This window comes from Phaenicophaeus curvirostris, chromosome 6, assembly GCF_032191515.1.
Source record: "Phaenicophaeus curvirostris isolate KB17595 chromosome 6, BPBGC_Pcur_1.0, whole genome shotgun sequence".
Classification (NCBI taxonomy): Eukaryota; Metazoa; Chordata; class Aves; order Cuculiformes; family Cuculidae; genus Phaenicophaeus; species Phaenicophaeus curvirostris.
In genome coordinates this window covers 26,587,117-26,606,372 of record NC_091397.1, presented here as the reverse complement: position 1 = coordinate 26,606,372, position 19,256 = coordinate 26,587,117, and the positions used below count along the sequence as shown (strand labels likewise).

General features: G+C 41.3%; 1 protein-coding gene across 6 annotated transcripts in view; it reads right to left on the bottom strand.

Annotated features, from left to right (window-relative positions):
• DYNC1I1 (dynein cytoplasmic 1 intermediate chain 1) overlaps positions 1-11,547 on the bottom strand; it is a 192,143-nt gene extending 180,596 nt beyond the window's left edge. For all 6 annotated transcript variants that reach the window (XM_069859665.1, XM_069859668.1, XM_069859667.1 and 3 more), the window contains exon 1: positions 11,471-11,547. The gene's annotated coding sequence lies outside the window, so the exon portion shown is untranslated. The remainder of the gene's footprint in view (positions 1-11,470) is intronic.
• Positions 11,548-19,256: the final 7,709 nt, after the last annotated feature.

The window sequence follows — 19,256 nt, the reverse complement described above, 5'->3', positions numbered from 1 at the left end:
AAGCAACAAGGTGTTTAGCAATAACCTATATAACAATATTTAAGCAGATGGTTTTTTCAAATCATTTATATGAGCACTGAACAGCAGAAACAGCCACAGGCATCTAAAAAGTTTTACTTAAATTGCAGAATTAATAAAACGATACTTGCTGGAATAATAAAACTACAGAGTTACAAAAGTACAATGAGTGGCAATACATGTACGTAGCTTGACCTAATATAAGAAAAATAGGCATGAAGTGCCCAAGTACAATGAATAAAATAAAAACAACACAGAAAATGATGACAATGCACATTTTTATAAGCAGGAAAAGAAAGATATAACATCTTCCTCGTCTTAAATCCTGTCCTTTATATCACCTAGAATAACATCTTGCCTGTATGCTATCACCGAGCTCAACTAAAACGAAATGCAAGTAGGTAATAAAAAAAGTTTAGATACTTCATTGCCTTTTGGTGTTTGTGAGATTTTTACATACTATTCATTCAATAGGTTGTACTAGAGTAGAACTATATTCACCACTTCATAAGCTGCAAAGACCTACCCTTTTTGTGACTTCCTATGTTGTCCTCATCATTAGCTCCATTTCAATTAGCAAAGGGGTTCATTATATAGTTACATACGGCATTAGTCACCCTACATAACTAATAATAAATAATTGATTCATTAGTATACTTCTCTAAAATAAATAGGCAGCATCTAGTACTTGTAAATGCTGTACATGTACTATTCATAAGCCCTCATAAAGAGCCGTTACTCTCGAGCTGTCCAAATCTGCAAAATGTCTTTAGTTTGAAAAGCAAAGGAAGTCGCGCAATAAAATACGTTACTCGGCGATTGTTGGTTTTGAAGAATTGGTTTATAGAGTTTCAATATTACCATTGAAACTATAACTCGTGGAGTTTTCCACTGGAATAAATAACTGATTTCTGTTATGTACCATACTTTTCTCTACTTTGTACAAACTAACACATTTCCTACAGTTAGCAATATTCTACATTTTTACAACAGAAAGAATTCTTATGGGATCTACCACTTTTATAAATGTAAAGCTTGCATGCAAAGTATGAAATTGTACAAAGCAGATAAACATCTTTGGTCTGCAAGAAACCAGAGGGAGTTGTTACCCCAGCATAAATGCGTTCTAATCTGTGTGTTTGAAACACACTTCAAATGGGCAAAAGGGGCTAGAATTACCTTCTCGGCAGCAACTTTTAAGTGAGTGTACAAATACTTCTTTTCATCATGCATCAGCACTTGTACTTTACTTCAGTCGAATAATATAAATACTTCTGCTAAACAGGCACCTCAATATTTACAAGACCACAGCGACAGGCAAATATTTGCAGCTGCAAAAACTTAGCATCTGCAGTATTTTAAGGAATCTCTTGTGCAATGAATTCAGGAAAACACTAAGTAAAATTGGCAACATTAAGTACATTTTTCTACACAACCTTGAGGCAAAACATTTAGGCTTTTTACACTGCACCTGTGTATTTCTCTATAAATAAAAATGGCTGTTAAGTGTTAAGATTCCAGGGAGTGTACCATTTTTATCCATCAGCTTCTAAACGTTTCTAGCAGATGGGCAAAGGTCTTGTACTTTGTTCTGTAAAGGCTCATAAAACACAGCATCCAGGGATTTGGTTCTGTGCTTTCTCCTGGTTGCCATGCAACAGGTCACTGCATCTCTAGCCCTTTTATTTTGAGCCTGACAATGTGTGAGACACATACCCACATCTACTCGGTTATACTCCTTATAATCTATCACCATTTAATCTTTTCACTCTTAGTCTTCCATAACTGCCCTTCTACAAAACGAACTCAGTTACAGCAGAATTATAGTGTCCCTACAAAGTAGAATATAAGCAAAGCTCTGCTACTGCCTACTCTTCTAGCACGAGGCATAGTGACAGTAATGAAACATCACTTGTTCATCATCCCGCTCTCTCATGACACCTTAGCCTCTTAAATTTACCACGACATTTCAATTCAAACAAGCATAGTTCCAAGGAAGACTCATCAATGTTGAAGAGAACAAGCTGCTTACAACAGCTTGCTGGAGGTAATTAAGAAACACACGACATTCCAGCTAGAATTAGAAGGAATTTAAGTACTACATACTAACACATCACTCTAGCAAAGCTGCTGCACATCTCCCGCCAAATATCTTCCCTTCATATTAAGTTCCACAGAACTGACTCCATGCATCACCTCAAAGAGAACTAGATTTTACATAGGTCTTTTCCTTCAGTTATCATTACTGAGCATTTATAACTGCATAATAATCTCAGATGTAGTGCTGGAAGATGATCCCCGATGATACAGCCAATACTGACTTGTATCTCCTCAGGATCTGACTTAGCAATCGTGCCCCAGTTATGAAAAGCAGATGTTTTTAACAAAACAACCAATTGCATGCCTGACAACACTTTGATCTTGTAGAATACAAAATTTCTAGGTACTCTTGGTCAGCTCTCTCCCTATCAGCTTCTCTTTCTTTTATCTTTTACAGTCTGGCTGCAGAAAAACACAGGGCTCCAAATGTGGCTCTGCATACTGCTGGGAATGGACTTAACCACAATTCTGAATCTTTGTGACTCTACATTCCCCACACATCAACTGGTATTACTAGTGGTGCTATGTTATCTTCTATGAATTTCCCATCTCGGTTCAGAGAGAAACTGCAGAACCTAGCAGTATAGTTTTAAAAAAAGTTTGCTGACATTCAAAGAGAACCAAATGCAAGCTACGAATTGAAAAGATTTTAGAGACGAATAACATGCGAGAGATCACAGAATCTAATCCTCAAGCTGCAGGTCACTTATCTAGGGGGGAAAAAAAAGGCCCTGTACTTCACGTTTCTGATAACAATTTCTTTTGTCCATACTTCTCATACAGCGCTCAAATTTCAATGATATGTGCTGCTATCATTGATATCACCACTTCTTCAAAATCTATATAAAATACCTGGTTCATCTGAACAGCACTGAAGTGCCTCTCAGGAGTGTATTTAATGACTTACTAAGACCTAACGTGGTATTTCACTTCAAGATGTCTGCTAGTCTCTCCAACATAGAACAGGCTCATTTTTGCCATCCTGCAAACATTGCAAATATTAAAACCCACACGCTTTCAATCCTTATGGGGACTAAAACTGACCCCTCTGATTTTTCTGCCTTCCACCTGAGATGACCCTAGTGGTATATGGCCAGCAAACCAGTACTTAAAGCCATTTATCCAAACATGAAAAATGCATGCTCTAGTGTCTGCTTCTTAACCCAGTTATGTTAACTGCCAGACAGACATCAAAGAATAAGCTATGCTGCTGGGATATAGGTTTTGCTGGAAGACTTACCCAGATATCATTTCTTTCTGAAAACAAAAATATGCTTTGCTTTGCAGATGATGTTTGTAAGGATGTAATTAGACCAAAAATATTAGACATTGATTTAATCTCTGAAGATTTAGAAAGCAGTGAAGAGCCCTTGCTGTCAGAAATATGCAGAGTATCTCATGGGTTCTCACATTTTTAAAGGAAGCAATGTCTAAGAAACCACACTACCGTTCCCTTTGTACTTACCAGGGTGCTTTGGTACTGACCAAGCAATATAAATGATCAGAACAAGCCTTAACCAATCATCCCTGTTGATCCGCATAGATGGAAGAAGATATGCCAAGATAAAAAGGCAAGATGATAAATACAGGTGTCTGACAGCATAATTTAAAGGACATATAAAGAACTTCTTAGAAATTTAATAAGAGAAAGTGCTAAGAACCAAGAAGTCTATGACTTCCATTTATCTTCTCCGTGGTTAAAGTATTCCACCTGAGTGGGAGAAGCATGTTTTTGGGTTTCTTTATTTGTATTTCGTTTTGTTTGCGGGTAAGGGGGTGTTCAGTCCTCCTTCAGAGGACTGAAACTGACCTCCCTAGAGTGACTGTTGACTAATGGATGAGAAAGACTAGAGGAAAGAAGAGTGCATTCTTAACCACTGAAGCCATTTTCTATTAATTACTTTTCTGCAAAGATTCATTGGACCAGAAGAAGCAGATGCAAGAGAGCGAACTTAAGTCCCCAACCAGGCCCCTGGGTTCTAGTCTTTGTTTCAGGGTTAGTTTATATTACACGCAATGACTGTTTAGTTTCAAATACAATGCTGTACTTAGTATCTGGAGCCGAAGACCACTCTTTGCTGCTGAGTGCTTGAAGCAAGGTGCCTACTGCAGAAGACATGTAGCATGCTGATTACAGCATAGATGAAGGCAAATACCTCTTTAAGCAAAGGTAAAATTGCCAGAGACTCCTTACCTTCGGTGAACCCTGTTAAAACCAGGGTACACTAAATGAGAGCACACATCATAGCTACAGTTTGGCATGGAGTGCACGGTCTATCAGGTGGGATCAAGAATCACAAACTAGATGAAGCAGTCTAGAAGAGACAGACAGGCTATTGAGTCTGGGGGTTCAAGGGTGAGAACACATCCAGAAACAAAACTCTACGGTGAAAAGGGAGTTTTTAGAGACTGCGTGTGCACTTTGAGAGCAAGGCAACAGCCAAACAATTGTTTTGAGGACTGCAATTTGGGTTTTTGTTCCTACATCATTTTGTCAGTCTAGATTTATCTACGTTTCTCAGGCACCATGAGAACTTCAAGCCTGGGAAATTCAGCGACATGTCCCAGGTTCAAGATGTGGCCATGCTTTGCACCGTAAGCACAGCCTCCTACCACGGCAAGGCTGTCTGCAGTCTTCCGTCACTCCACCCCTGTATCTCTGAAGTGTCCTGGCCCTTCCACAAAGAAGAAACTTGGCAAATGAGCTGACTGAGAGCAAGAAGTAAACAAGTCCCCAGCCTAAATGACAGGGCAATCACATCTTCAGCGTGCACTGCAGGACTTCTCCAGGTGTAAGACTCAGTGCATGACTCACTACACCCGGACCTCAGCTGCAGAATGAGACCAGGATGCCAGTTAGATACCACCAGTTCTCTTCAAATGAAGAGCCTAACGCTAAAGATATTTTTTTGAAAATAACTCAACTTTTACCAGTTGTTCTCAAAATATGGGACCACTGGTGGCCCACAAAGCAATCAGAAATAGTTTATGACTGGTTTCCAGCCAAATTAAGCTGTAAAATGTATGAGTCTATTGGTTCCAATAACAAGTCTTGAGGATTAAGCAGGGAATGTAGTTTAAAAAGCCTACAAATCATTGCAATATCACAAGGGAGAACTGAGAAGAATCCACAAGTAAGTGGGTAATTCAGTTAGGCCTTTAGCAAAAATGGCACATAATTGTGATATAAGAAAGCACAGCAGTCTTACTAATTTATAGATACATACGGTATTTTAAGAAAAATAACACAAAAAATGGGAGGCCACTGACCTTAATTATACTTATACCTGATTCATCGCTAGGTTTAGTGAGATCAGAAACTTTCTTGGGAAGAAGTTGAAATTAAACTTTAAAGACTTCAGCTAAAAAGTTTACTGAATCAACACCAAGGAGGCATGATCTTAATTTAAAGACTTCAAAATCAACACTAGTATTGACTAATGTTAATATTGCATTAAATTATAATTTTGTTCAAAAAGACTCATATATTTGTATGTCAGTGTGGCTGTCTATAGCTTTTTACTTTCCTGTCTGCTGATTCATTGATAAGTAAACAACAATAAAACCCAGGGATGCCATAAAAGGTATGGAAAACATTAATATTAAGGTTGTAAGATCTTCTTTTTCAGTCTTAGCCCCTTCCAGAGAATATAATTTACCATCACCTTTTGAGTTCTGTTCTCATAGTTCTAACTATATGAAAAAAACAACTGAAGTTCTGTATTTTACAATTATCAGATTAAAACAGTACTGAATTTTCACAGGGTGTTTTTAATATATTTGAAGGGGTCCATAAAGGCTGAGAAACTAGGCTTTCCTGTGTTTTCTTGCTATTAACCAACCTTCTGTGAAAAAGAAAATATTGTGGGAAATAATGGGACAGTTTTCCCACAGGCTCCTTCAGTACAAACAAAGAATGGTATGACTGGGTTTTTTTGTCTCCAGTACAATACCCTTCTATCCCATCAGCACAATTTTTTTCTATTATTATTACTACTACGGAGCTAGTGAAAAGCAGGAATACAACATTCACAGGCTTTGCCAAGTGCAACGATTACATACATGAATAACTAACTGCACACCAGGGGGTATGATTTAGGTCAAATTTCTTGTTTCATTCCAAAAGGTTATAGATTTTTATGGCTTTCATTATTTAATGCACCACACAGCTTACACCCATACGTAGATATAACATGATTTTTTCTCTAGTTTTTTTTGCCAAAGTAATTTATGCTCCTGTGCAATGAAGACTCTTACAGAGTATCGACTTCTGCCAAACCTCTATGTGCGTGCAACAAAGCCCTGTGAGCCATCAGAGCTAAAAAGGACAAAGAACATTAGAACTCACTTAGGGGCAAACTGAGATGTGAAATCCTTCAGGATTATGATATGAACCACCTTCTGGTTCAGCAGCTGCTCAAAATGCAACTAGAAACAAAAAGAAAAAAAAAACAAACAATGTCATACAACTTAGAATAGTGTGATTAATGAAAACGATGATTCTTTTATATTACTTAAAGAGAAGACAAGCATCCATTATGAAGCAAGTCACATGAGTTTAGACAGTCCCCTAACTTTGTGCTGTGAGAATCAGAGAAGAAATTGTTTTAAATGGATGGACAGACAGGTTCAAATACAGGGAACTACATTAGACAGCAGTCTGTCTTTTTTTTTCTGTGACTCTGTTTTGTTAAATATTTTAATTTCTGAAAATACAGAATAGCAATCATTTGAAACATCTCTGCCCCAATTACCAAGTGACCTGGTAACCACTGATCCTAACAGTGGTGGCCTAATGTACAAAACATGAAACAAGGGCATGCCTTGAATAGTATGGATTTAATACCACTGTCTATGCACTTTAAAAGCTAAGATCTGCATTAATGGATACGGAAAGGAAGGGCTGAACAGTTTAAAGCAAGAGAGATCCATGTTCTCCCTGCATGTGGTCTAAGAGCTATAGTCATTAACTTTCAATACTAACATAGCATAGTTCGGGGGTTACATTTTTCTGTCAAATTCAGCCCAAAAATATTAAAATAAAGCATTAGAAAAGGTTTGGAGATATAAATATAAATAGATAAACAATATATTCTCCATTTTACTTATTCATATTTAATCATACTAGGCAGTTTTGTATCTTTGCATTATTACACTTCCCGTTGTTTGAGCACCAAACACACTGCATCTTTCTGCTGGATTGAAGAAAAATGAATAACTGAGGAGCCGTATTTGGAATAACTTGCACCACACTGTAGATGGAGGGAGAATGGAACAAGGCACTAAAACCAGTCCTGTCACTGGGAGTGAAGACAACAGGGAAGGGAAGACCATTGAGGAGGGAACATAGTGTCAGACTAGCATTAAGGAAGAGAGAAAAGGAGAAGCCTTAGATGACAATAGCAAGAAGAAAAAGAAACGTGAAGAGAAGATGCTAACACTGGAAACAAAAAGCTATGTCCTTAAAGGAATCCTTCTGTAATTGTTTTCGGCTGAGTGGCAGTAAATGAGACCTCTTCCTCTGCCAAATTACTCACTAATTAATCTAGGGCCAAGCAGGTACTGTCATCCAACACCTGGGGAATACACAGAGTAGAATAGCACTGGTCCAAAAGGGCTTCAGGGAGGTTTATTCCTCAGGATGACGTAACCTTCTTCTCCAGGTCAGGCAAGCTGATCCGCACGCATGGGAGCAGTGTTAAATACAAAAATAGGATAATGTGTACTTTTACTCTAAGACTGCCAGCCAAGAATCACAAGAGTCATCTGACCAGTGACTGTTCATCAGGTAACACAGGTATCTGCACACAGGTCAAAAAGGACCTCATCTGAAGTCTGTTAAGTCAATGCAAAGACACCCATTGACTTCAATAGGGTTTGGAGATGTCTCATGGCTTTCAAACAATGTACATAGCTGACTCCTGCCGCCACTCTAGAAGCTAGATCCACCACCTGAGAAGTCACAGAGAAAGTCCTATTACCATCAGCAGTGATAGGCCTGAGTCCTTTGCCCTTAAAACTTCAGCATGGAGTTAATGTGCTGCCCACAAATCACATCCAGTACCGCCATTCCTGCTCTGTGCCCTCTGCTGCTGTAGTGCACTTCCAGATATTCACCAGAAGACTTTTGCTTCTAAAAGGATAACAAAAAGTGTTGAAGAACATTAAAAAAAAAAAAAAAAGCGGCTATAGTTTTAATCTCAGGAAGTGGAGACAGGACATTTCACAGATGATCATGGGTGTCTTGTCTCTACAAGATCTACTGGCTCCCACATCAGTTTGCTTCACAGCTTCCTGCAGCTCTTGCCATCTGCCTGGAAGTAGCCATTTCCCAGAAAAGCTGGCAGGATGATGCCACCTAAAATGAACAGTATTGGGGCAGGAAGCTTATGCATACTGTAAACTGCCTTATTATGAGTGCTTGCAGACGGCCAAGTGAACAACAGCTCCCAGTGTCATGTCTGACTAAAAAGAGCTAGCAAGGTTTTAGATGGGTAATTACCAAGTAGCAAAAGGGACGTATTGTGTCTATTAGAGATTCAGACAGAGCCAAGGTCTTAGGCTGCCACTCCAGCTTTTTTTTTTTTTTTTTTTTTTTTTCAGATTTTTCAAATGTTCTGGGTTTTTTTTAAGCAGTAGCATTCCAGCATTACCATTTCTGCCTGCTTACATAGGTCAGCCGGGTGGAAGACGACCCAGTCTTTCATCTGGAAAGCAAGCCCCTTGTTGGGGACACATAAATGTGTAGTCACCTGTATAACGTGTTGCTCAGATGAACTAAAATAAGCTGCACTGTCAAAAGCACAGTTTTAATACAAGATGCATCTGTACTAAGGGAACTTTGCCAGCGTATTCTGCCAGTATTCCTGCCAGAAAGTGTCCCTTTTATGCATAGACAACATCTACACTCTTTATGGTTTATTTCATTTAAGGTTTTTAAAATGAAAATAGGAAAATATCAGATGAATATTGCACTGAAGTCATGATGTCTGGCTATGGTTGCAAAAAGCCTGAAACCGTACTCTTCCAGATATGAATTTCCCCATGCACCTCAGTAGGGATTTCAATGTCAGCATTCTCTACCTTCCAAGAAAACTAAAGCCCATGGGTAGAACAGGGAGGATCTTTCTGTTAACAACCTAGCACCACATCCAAATCGCAGCTCTTTTTGAAACTAGCATCAGAGACACTGAAAGATTCCTAATCACTACTTCTGGTTTTGGTCAAACCAAGCCAATGCAGCTCAGAAGAGCACTCAAGGCACAGCACTAGTTAATAAGCTTGAGCAGTCCTAGAGAGAGACCATGAACATATTTTAAACCTCCGCAAGAATAATTCAAGTTCAAGGAGGTGAAAGACCTCACATGATTACCTGAATCATTAGGAGTTGCTGAAACCTTGAAAACAGCAATGCCTTTCTACACTCTCATGCTTTTCTATTTTGCTCCCTTATCTTTTTCCCTCCCAGCCCATTTTGCCTCGTTGTCCAGTACCTTGTAGTGGTGAGACCTCTACCACAGTCCATTGCACCCAGCTCTATCTAACATTCCCTCTCTTCTTGCAGACTGGAAAACTGATGACAGTAAGGAATGATTCTTGAGACATGTCTTACAAATGAAAAGGAGACCAAGAGACTTGATCTGTTAATCTATTTGAAAACAGAGCAGATAAGCTCTTACTGTATCATTTAGAGTACCTACACAAAAGACAGCTGCTAAAGCAGCTGCTATGAGAGATGACGTTACAGGAACCAGGAGTCTGAAGCTGGAAAAACACAAACTGGGAAGCAGACAAATGCATTGCAATAATAAAAAAAAAAAACAACAAAACTATCATAAGGCATCACAAATGAGGGTAGCATACTGCCCTTCCTTCTACGGAAAGCCCTGGAAGGTCAGCTTCTGAATTTAAGTTCTGCAGGGCACACAAGAGTATTTGCATGACTGTTCTGAGCAGCCAGATTCTCAATAATCACTGAATGTGTAGGGTGTGGCTTACTGCTGCTCCTTTAAAGACTCCTCTCTTAAAATTGTGCATAAGGTGGTACTGCAGTTAGTGTATTTTTAGGGTAGGCTAATTTGAAGCAGAGATGTTTAAAGCCAGGAGAAATCTAGCTATTCCAACTCTAAACAACCCCTTGGACCTCCACATACCTGGTCCTCAGATGTCTTTCACATACCAAGGAGAGGATAGCAAGTCCCACTTCTCAAAATAGTCTGTGCACAGAGAAGAAGGTGCAGAAAGGGCAACACATTTTGTATTTTCATAGCCTACAAATGGATAGGTTTGGAAAAACAAAATAAAGCAGAGGATGATCATCAGAGTGAATGCTCCCAAGGGCAAAGACCTGGTTGTAGCCCCAAGGTTTGTGTTGAAGAAATCCATTCTTGCTGAGAAATGCTACAGAGAAATTTCAGAAGGAATTATTTTATCCACCTTCACGAGGTGGAGATTATTACTAGAGATGTTCTCTCAAATGGAAAGAAAGTAAAAAGCAGAACTGGAAAAAAACATCAGAAAGGAAAACATAAGTTCTTCGTATTAACTTAGCAAGAAGCACCTCAACAAAGCACATTAGTGGTAAAAACAGTGAAATTCCTTGGTGGCCCTCACATCATCTATAAGGAGACAGATCTATCAGAAAATAGATGGACCTGGGATTTGTATTTCCATGCTGAAGCAGGTTTTGCAGAACTGTATTTCGCTGTACTTAGAGCCGTTTCAGAGGTAATTTAATGTCCTCAGGCAGAGGCAAAGGGCTGACAAAACCCTGTATGTCCGCAAAAATGAGCAGGTGCAAGTGCCAAAGCCACGTGCCCGCTTCACGTCAGGTCTTTCCACTTCACCCCCTCCCCTGTAACAGCAAGTTTGACTGCTCGGTCTAGGTGGAGAATCGTTATTTTATACGTATTTACAGCTAAAATCTGTACTTTCCGCCAATGCCAGTATTGGTGGAGGAAACATATTTCGTTCCAGTCAGTAAAACAGGGGCTTTGTCTGGGAAATATCTAGGGGCCTTATGCTCTTTGCTGACCCGGGGGATTCCCTGGGTAAGCGACTGCAAGAACATCCTCTTGAAAACGTATTTCAACGGACTGTCGGTGGAAAAAAACCTCTCGTCGATTCCCTCCTTGTCTCATCCTTTTAGGGACCTACTTTAGGAACGGGGAAATCTCTCATTCTCCATCTGCTGTCGCCGTGGGCTCCAGTAAACCTTCCATCGCTCCCGCCGCGCAAAGAACGAAGGGTGGGAAACTTTCCTCGCCCCCGCCTCTGGTTTAACCCGCTCGGCGCCGGGACCCGAGCCGGGGAGCCCGCGGCAGCCCCCCAGTCCCCCCGTCCCCCCTCTCACCTGGGCCGCCGCCCGGGCGGCGATGCGGAGCGGCTCCCGGCGCCGAGGAGCCCCCGCCGCGCCGCCGCCGCCTCAATGTGCTGTCTCACGCTGGACAGGCTCCTCCCGAGAGCCGCCGCCAGCGCTGCTGCCGCTGCCGCCTTCCTCCTCCACCTCCTCCCCCTCCTCCTCCCCTCCGCCCGGTGGGGGGCGGTCCCGCCGTCCCCCCAGCTGTCCCCACAGGGTCGCTCCCGCGCTGGCGCAGTTGGGCCGGTGTCCACCCGCTGCCCCGCGGAGCCCCGACAGCCCCGCGGCCGACAGCCCCGCGGGGGCCCGGGCAGCGCCCCCAACTCGCACCGCAACCTTCGGCCTGCGGCAGCTTCACCTTCGGGGCCGCGCAGCGTCACCATCAGCCTTACAGCAGCTTCACCGTCACACCCACAGCAGATTCACCATCAGCCTCACGGCAGCTTCGCCATCACCCCCAAGGCAGCTTCACCATCAGCCCCACAGCTGCCTAGCTGTCACCTTCCCACGCCTCCACAGAATCCTTGCTGCCACAAAATGCTTGCCAGTCACCCCCCACCCCATGGCAGCAGCTGTTAGCCCCACAAGGGCTGAGCCATCACTGTCAAAGTTGCCTATATTTCACACACACAGCAGCCTTACCACCAACCCCACTGCAACCTCACCGTTGCACCCACTGCAGCTTCACCTTTGTGACCATGGTAGCTTCACCATCACAGCCACGACAGCTTCACCATCACTCCTATGGCAGCTTCACCATCACACCCACTGCAGCTTCATCATCACACCCACAGCAGCTTCACCATCAGCCCCACGGCGGCCTGGCCACCAGCCCCACACCAGCTTCACCATCAGCTCCACAGCTGCCTGGGCAGCATGCTCTTTCTGAGGTGCTGTTGGTAGCAGTCTCTTTTCTGAACAAATCTGAACACGGATCTGTTAGAGCAAGTCCAGAGGAGGCCAGAAAGATGATCAGAGGGCTGGAGCATCTCCCATATGAGGACAGGCTGAGAGAGTTGGGGTTGTTCAGCCTGGAGAAGAGAAGGCTCCAGGGAGACCTTGTAGCAGCCTTCCAGTACTTAAAGGGAGCCTATAGGAAAGATGGAGAGTGGTTCTTTATCAGGGAATGCAGGGGTAGGACAAGGTGTAATGGTTTCAAGATGGAAGAGGGGAGATTTAGATGAGATATTAAGAATTTTTTTGACCTCAGGGTGATGAGGCACTGGAACTGATTACCCAGAGAAGTCCATGCCTGAAGGTGTTCAAGGCCAGGTTGGATGAGGTTTTGAGCAATCAGATCCAGTGGAATGTTTCCCGGCATGTGGGAGAGCTCCAGAACAGGTGAACAATACCCAGCTTTCACAGTCAAACAAGGGAAAGGTTGCCCGAATGTAAAGATTGTGTATTGTCCCTGTTTCCTCACACTACTCCTGTGGGTTCAGGTACTGGAGAGGAAGGCCAGACTCGTAGCAGCACACTCTCCCCACACCAACATGCCCATATCCTAAGGGAAAGCATCCAAGCGGAGGTACAGGAGGTGGTTCATGTTCCTGTAGATAATATCCATCTCAGGTGTAGATATCAGCAGACAGCATGATATACTGGACATATGATTCACTGTCCTCCAGCCCTGTGGTGTGAGAGAGCAGGAAAGGTACCCTTCTGAAACCTGTCTTTGGAGGTGTGTTTGGTTCCATGGGAACCACTAACCCCAGCCTCTGTCATTCCATGTCCAGGGCTTCTCCTAGGAAGAATGCAGTATACCTGGACCACTGAAAAACCATCAAGGATTCACATCACCTCCTGTTTCTGCCAGATCCAGCTGGACCACCCTTGGCCAGGAGACAAAGAGAAGAACAGTGGCATCCGTTGCAGATGAGGTCACAGTGATGAAATAATGGTTACTCAGTTTAATTGGAGTTGAAGCAAAAAAGATCCGTATCTTGCTCTCCTGTAAGTGTCCTTAAAGAGCAACATCTTCTGCTTGTGCAAGCTGGGACATGTTTTCAGAAAGGCTTATAGTTGCTTACAAAAGCTAGTAATAGGACTAGGGGCAATGGCTATAAACTGGAGAGGGGCAGATTTAGACTAGACATTAGGAAGAATTTCTTCACCATGAGAGTGGTGAGGCGCTGGAACAGCTTGCCCAGGAAAGCTGTGGCTGCCCCATCCCTGGAGGTGTTCAAGGCCAGGTTGGATGGGGCCTTGGGTAACCTGATCTAGTGGGACGTGTCCCTGCCCATGTCAGGGGGAGTGGAACTAGATGATCTTTAAGGTCCCTTCCAACCCAAACTATACTATGATTCCATGTGGAAAACATCCCTTGCCTTTAAATGCAAAATTTGGGAAGTTTCAAATTTGGCTAACTCGGTTCGCCAACTCTTTGTTAAAACAAAGCCCTTGCAAAACATATACTCAAAACCAGGCTTTGGAAACTGTTGTTTGCTTTTGGAAGTGTTGGCCTTATCTTCAGCTTTAGCATAAATCCCATGGGGTTTGTTTGCATTGTGCGTCATTTGCAAATTCCCTGTAAACTCAGCAGATTCATTTAAATCATTCCTGCCTGATTTCTAAGAGGGCTTTGGGGTCATTTAGTATTCCTGAATCAACAAATCAGACTGATTCTCCATGATGCCTGATGGAGGGTCTACTATTGTTAACATGCTGTCATACAGATAGAGCCAAGCCACCATGGTATAATAACATGCGATGTGGTAGAATATACTGTACCATACTGTCACATTTTATAATTATATCAGGCATTTTTTGGACACAAAGGAGCACAGTGTCTCTGTCTTCTGGCTTGTTGACTATGCAGGTCAAACCCCTCCAATTTCATAGCACATCCTCAACTATTTCACAGTAGTACTTAAGTACTATTTATATGTTGTAAATAAGTCTTTGATGCTTGTTAAGACCTACATTTTTTTGATAGAAAAATAATGGCATTTCAAGTTCTTTAATAACCTACGTAGGATTTTATTTAAAAAATCCCGTAACCCCCGTGCCCAATGTGACCCACTTTTGATATCTGTTGTATTCACAGCATTTTCCAGAGGTAATCCACTCTCTTTGAAGTATAAAAATGAATCATCAAAATGGAAATGTCAATGAAAAAGAACAAAAATCCCTCACAAATTGAAATGACAGATCTGGTCAAACATTTATCAATTAATGTGGAATCTGGTAGAGAAGAGTTTGGATAGAACATCAGTGGACAGGGTAGTATAACAAATATACTGTTTCTTCACTAAATCACAATTATAAGGAGATTTCAGGTCAAACAAGCCTAGCTCTGTATTCTTAAAAGGTGATCCTATAACCAACAGACTTTGAGACCATGAGAACAATAGGTAACCAGAACAGTTAAGGAGTTCTCCTAGGGAATAACTCATTTCCCCACAAGTGATGCTCTGTTCTCTTTGACCTCATTCTCATCATTGTCTTCTTTCATCTTCCACAGCAAAAGCTCTTACCATTTTAGTGGATTTCTTGTTCTAGGGATGTATTACCACAAATTTTACATGACAGGGATAAAATATTCATATACCAAGAAGATACAGTTATATCCATTTTAACAAAAGGATGATTATGATCAATAATGTCTTTTTAATAGCATTTCATGAAAAATATCCAGTTGTTTCAGTGTGCCCCAGGATGAGTATGTATTTTACATTTTCCCATTAAGCACAAATCCGTAATATTAACCAACTTGTTATATTCTGCCAGTAGGCATTATCTGGTTATGTATTTGACTTAATTACCAGACAAGTATGCAGTAGGGCAGAGTTAAGATTGTTTTCAAAAACTTCGAAGTTCTTACTCTGTGAATTCAGAAAATAGTTAATGTAGCCTCAAGTTGTGTTATTAGATCAACAGAGGGCAAACCAGTTAGTGATCATGCACATCTGACAAGCTGTCTTCTCTCCAGCAGAGGTCAGTTGTACATGGACAAGCAGCAACCACACTGTCATCTAGAGAGAAATCAAAGATTAAGGGGAAATTTGGGGCTCATCATAGCCCATGGATTCAGTGGAAAGAAGGCTATTGATAAAAATCACAAAAACTCAATGTTTTCCCATCTCCCCTCTTCTGTGTTACAGACACACATGTAAAATTAGTAAGTGAAATTGTTGTTGATTACTAGATGTGAAAAGTTCAAGGGAAAGCAATTTGACATCATTTCCTTCTGAAGTTACTTTATATAGAGTTGTTCATATGTTAGTTGTTAATGAAGACTGGCATAAGTTGCTCTGACAAACCAATAACCATTTATGATGCAACATGAGACAAATAATTAGTAGTGCATTGCATTTCCCTGCCTTAGGCACCAGCAACTCCTGCTCCACAAAGGGCAGTAACAAATAAGCAAACCCTCTTGGAAGTTTGTGCCACTGGAAGATTAAAAATTAATTTCGTAGCAGACCTCTCTAAGGCTTAATGGAAATGGCAGTGCTTTTAAGACACACTTTGTTATAGGCTTCATTTGGGCTCTGCAAATAACAGAGGATGTTACAAAATGCCTTCCAGCTTTACAAAGGCAATGATTTAAATAAAGGATCAAAAGATAGAATAAAAAAGGAAAGCAAGCTTTAGAAAAAGTGTAGAATATCACTTCTAAAGTCAGGCTTATTTTTATTGCAGTAAAGTCACTATAGGGCACTATTTTTCATGGCTTTAGAAATCTTTTCTTCACAAATGAAGTAGATAGTCGCGGAAGAAACACCTAAGTGATTTACATGGTATGAAAAAGTAAAGCAGAAATTGTGGAGCTTTTCTTACTGGTTGTTAAAACCAGTTAGTTTTCCAGGCAGATTGCTGAGCTGAAATTTCTACAAACCTGAATATCCACAATAGGTGCAAGAATACAAATGAAGACCTTTGTGTTTGGCACATAGTCACCAGTAGTTCCTCTGACAATTGATTCGCTGTTGGTAGATCTCCGGTTCAAAGACCTTTGCACAAACACATGTACAAAATGAAAAACAGTAATTTTTCTTGCTTTGTTTCACACTTTCCTACGACATTGTCATCAAATGCATTAGTTAGAAGTCCAAGAAATAACAGTTTTAGCTAAGTTCTGTGGGACCACGTGTAGGTAACTGAGGGATTTAAAAGATATGAGGTACTGTTTTCAGGATTTGCAAATCAGGCCTGTTGCAGTTGCCCACACTATAACGGGAGTGTCCAGGGAAGGAGCAGTAAGGCTGCAGCAGTATACAAAGTCAGGCACACACATACAAAAAAATGAGACTTTGCCTGTAGCTCTTTTTATTTAACAAAGTATGAAAAACGGCTACAATCATCTTCAAAATAGTTCCCTTCTGAGCTGACACACAGCTGCATACAATGCTGCCAATGTTCAAAGCGATTCCACAGTCATCTTCTGAAAGGCTGCTGAGGATCTCAGTTATATTTGCTTTCACCTCTTCTACCCACAAAAACTGGATTCCTTTGAGAACCAATTTGATCTTTAAGGAAGAGAGAGCCATGTGTGATGAACCGGATGCTTGCTCAAGCACGCTGATGTTAGCTAAAAACTGCTTCACAAAGTGTTGTGGGTTGGTGCACACCGACATTTTCCAACCAAGGGTAAGAAAACATCTGTATTTGAACATGTGTCCACTCATACTAAGTAAAAGGATGAAATTGGGCCTTGTCTCACTGTGACAGGTTGCAACATCTTCTATAACTGTCTCTTTGTGTCTCCCCTCCCACTTTTGGTTCCCAAGCTACAAGGTTAGTCTTTTTTGTCAGACCTTGTATTTTATTTTTACTGCTATTCAAGCAATAGAAAAGGAAATGAAGGAAAGCCAAGAACACACTGGCACTTGTAAGAGAGGAAAACAAGTCCATACTCAAACAGGGCAGTGTTTGACACACCCATTTGGAACTAGTGCAGTTTTTTTCCAGGCGCACTTCTCCAGCCTGTCCAGGTCCCTCTGGATGACATCTCATCCTTCCAGTGTGGCAATCGCACTGCTCAGCTTGGTGTCATCTGCAAACATGCTGAGGGTGCATTCAATCTTGCTGTCTGTATAATTGGTGAAAATATTAAACAGCACTGGTCCCAGTACAGACCCCTTGAGGGACGCCACTTGTCACAGATCCCCACCTGGACAAAGTTCTCCCAGTTTTTTGGGTCAGTGGAGAAACAAAGTTGAAGGGTCTGTAATGTATGACTTGTTACCCTATAGAGGAACACTAGTTGGAGTCAAGAGAAAGAGGAATGGCCTTCTTTCCATCCTACTTAAAAAAATTAAAAAGCTAACTGCATTCATAATGTTAACTGTACATGATTGATGTACACTCTCTATTTGCTATTTATATAAGGCTATAAATTCTTCAGTCACTCTACCTATATAGTAGTTAGTAGATTAATGTGTCAACTGTGATTGAAAAAGCTTGGTGAATGGTAGTATAAATGTAAAGTGATAATAATAATCACCAACTAAAATAGCAATTAGCGGGAGGTTAGAGCTACATTTCTACAAATTGATCAAACTTTAGCAGAGCAACATTAAGCACTGTAACTGTGGATTCCACTGGGTTCTTAAAGCAGAATTCAAGGAACCCTAGTTTTTCCATAAATTATAACCGTTGCTCTCCAAGAAATTGTCTTATTCATGTTTTCCTAAAACGCAGTAGTACTGTACATCTGAAATAGGAGTCGTCAACATGACTTCATGTCCGAGACTCTGCCTGTTAAAACACATAATTACCTAGGCTTCTGGTATTGCACTTGTAACTGAGATACTGAATTGGCATGCAAGAAAGAAAGGCTGTGGAAATTCTGTTACTGCCTTTGTAAACAGCAGGTGCTTGCCATGTAATGCCACAGGTTCCTTTTATTTGGAAAGGTTCAGTGTGCTGGGAAGGGCTTGGAAACAGCAGCAAAGCAGCTACCTTGGGAAGGAACTGGAAGGTTCTGGGAGACACTTCCCCAAGCTTCTTGGCAATGGTCTGTAGAGGACTCTCTGTAGAGAAAGTCATCTTTGCAGGCCTCTCCATTATGCCTTAACCATGAACTGAATGAGCCAATTAGTGTAAAATAATAGCAGATTGTGGCCTTAATATCCCATCTATAGAGAAAACAATGATAGGTGCTAATTCTGTTAGTGATCTGGATGTCTTTAGAAGTGGCTACCAATGTATTGGTGCACAATAAGAGTTTCCAAGCAGTGTGCTGTAGCCTTAGCGAATCACTTGCCTGGAGCCTGAGACATCCTGCCCTGGTGAGGCTTCCATTCTTTAACCATGCTCTTCTTGTACATACCCATTGTTTGTTGACAAATAGGCATGTATTTTTTGTGCTCTCTCCCTCTTTTTTCCTAACTTGAAGTCTCCAGATGAGGATAAGCAGCTATGCTTGTCTGGAGGCCTGGATAACACTCACAGAGGGAAGATGAAAGCAGCAGCAGGGAAATATAACAGTTTAATCTTCTTAAAAGGGGATAGCCAATAAAATGGATCTGTGGTGGAGTTTGTTCCACTGCTTTGAATTGCTGCTTGGTTAAGGGAATTTAATGTTGCAGTGTGTGAGTATGATTGTTTTGGAGCTGCTTCTGATCCCAAATAGCTGTCAGTGCCTAGAGTTGTAGATAGGTATGGCTTTTTCTCATTGAAATCTAAAAATAAATAGTAGAGGAGTTGGGGAAAACTACTACGGAATTCTATAAGCTTTTAGACACAGCAACCATCTTAGAAAGGAAGCCTGAGGGAAAAGATACAGCAGCACACATTGTTCTACCAAGACAATGCCAATTAAAATTCAGCAGAC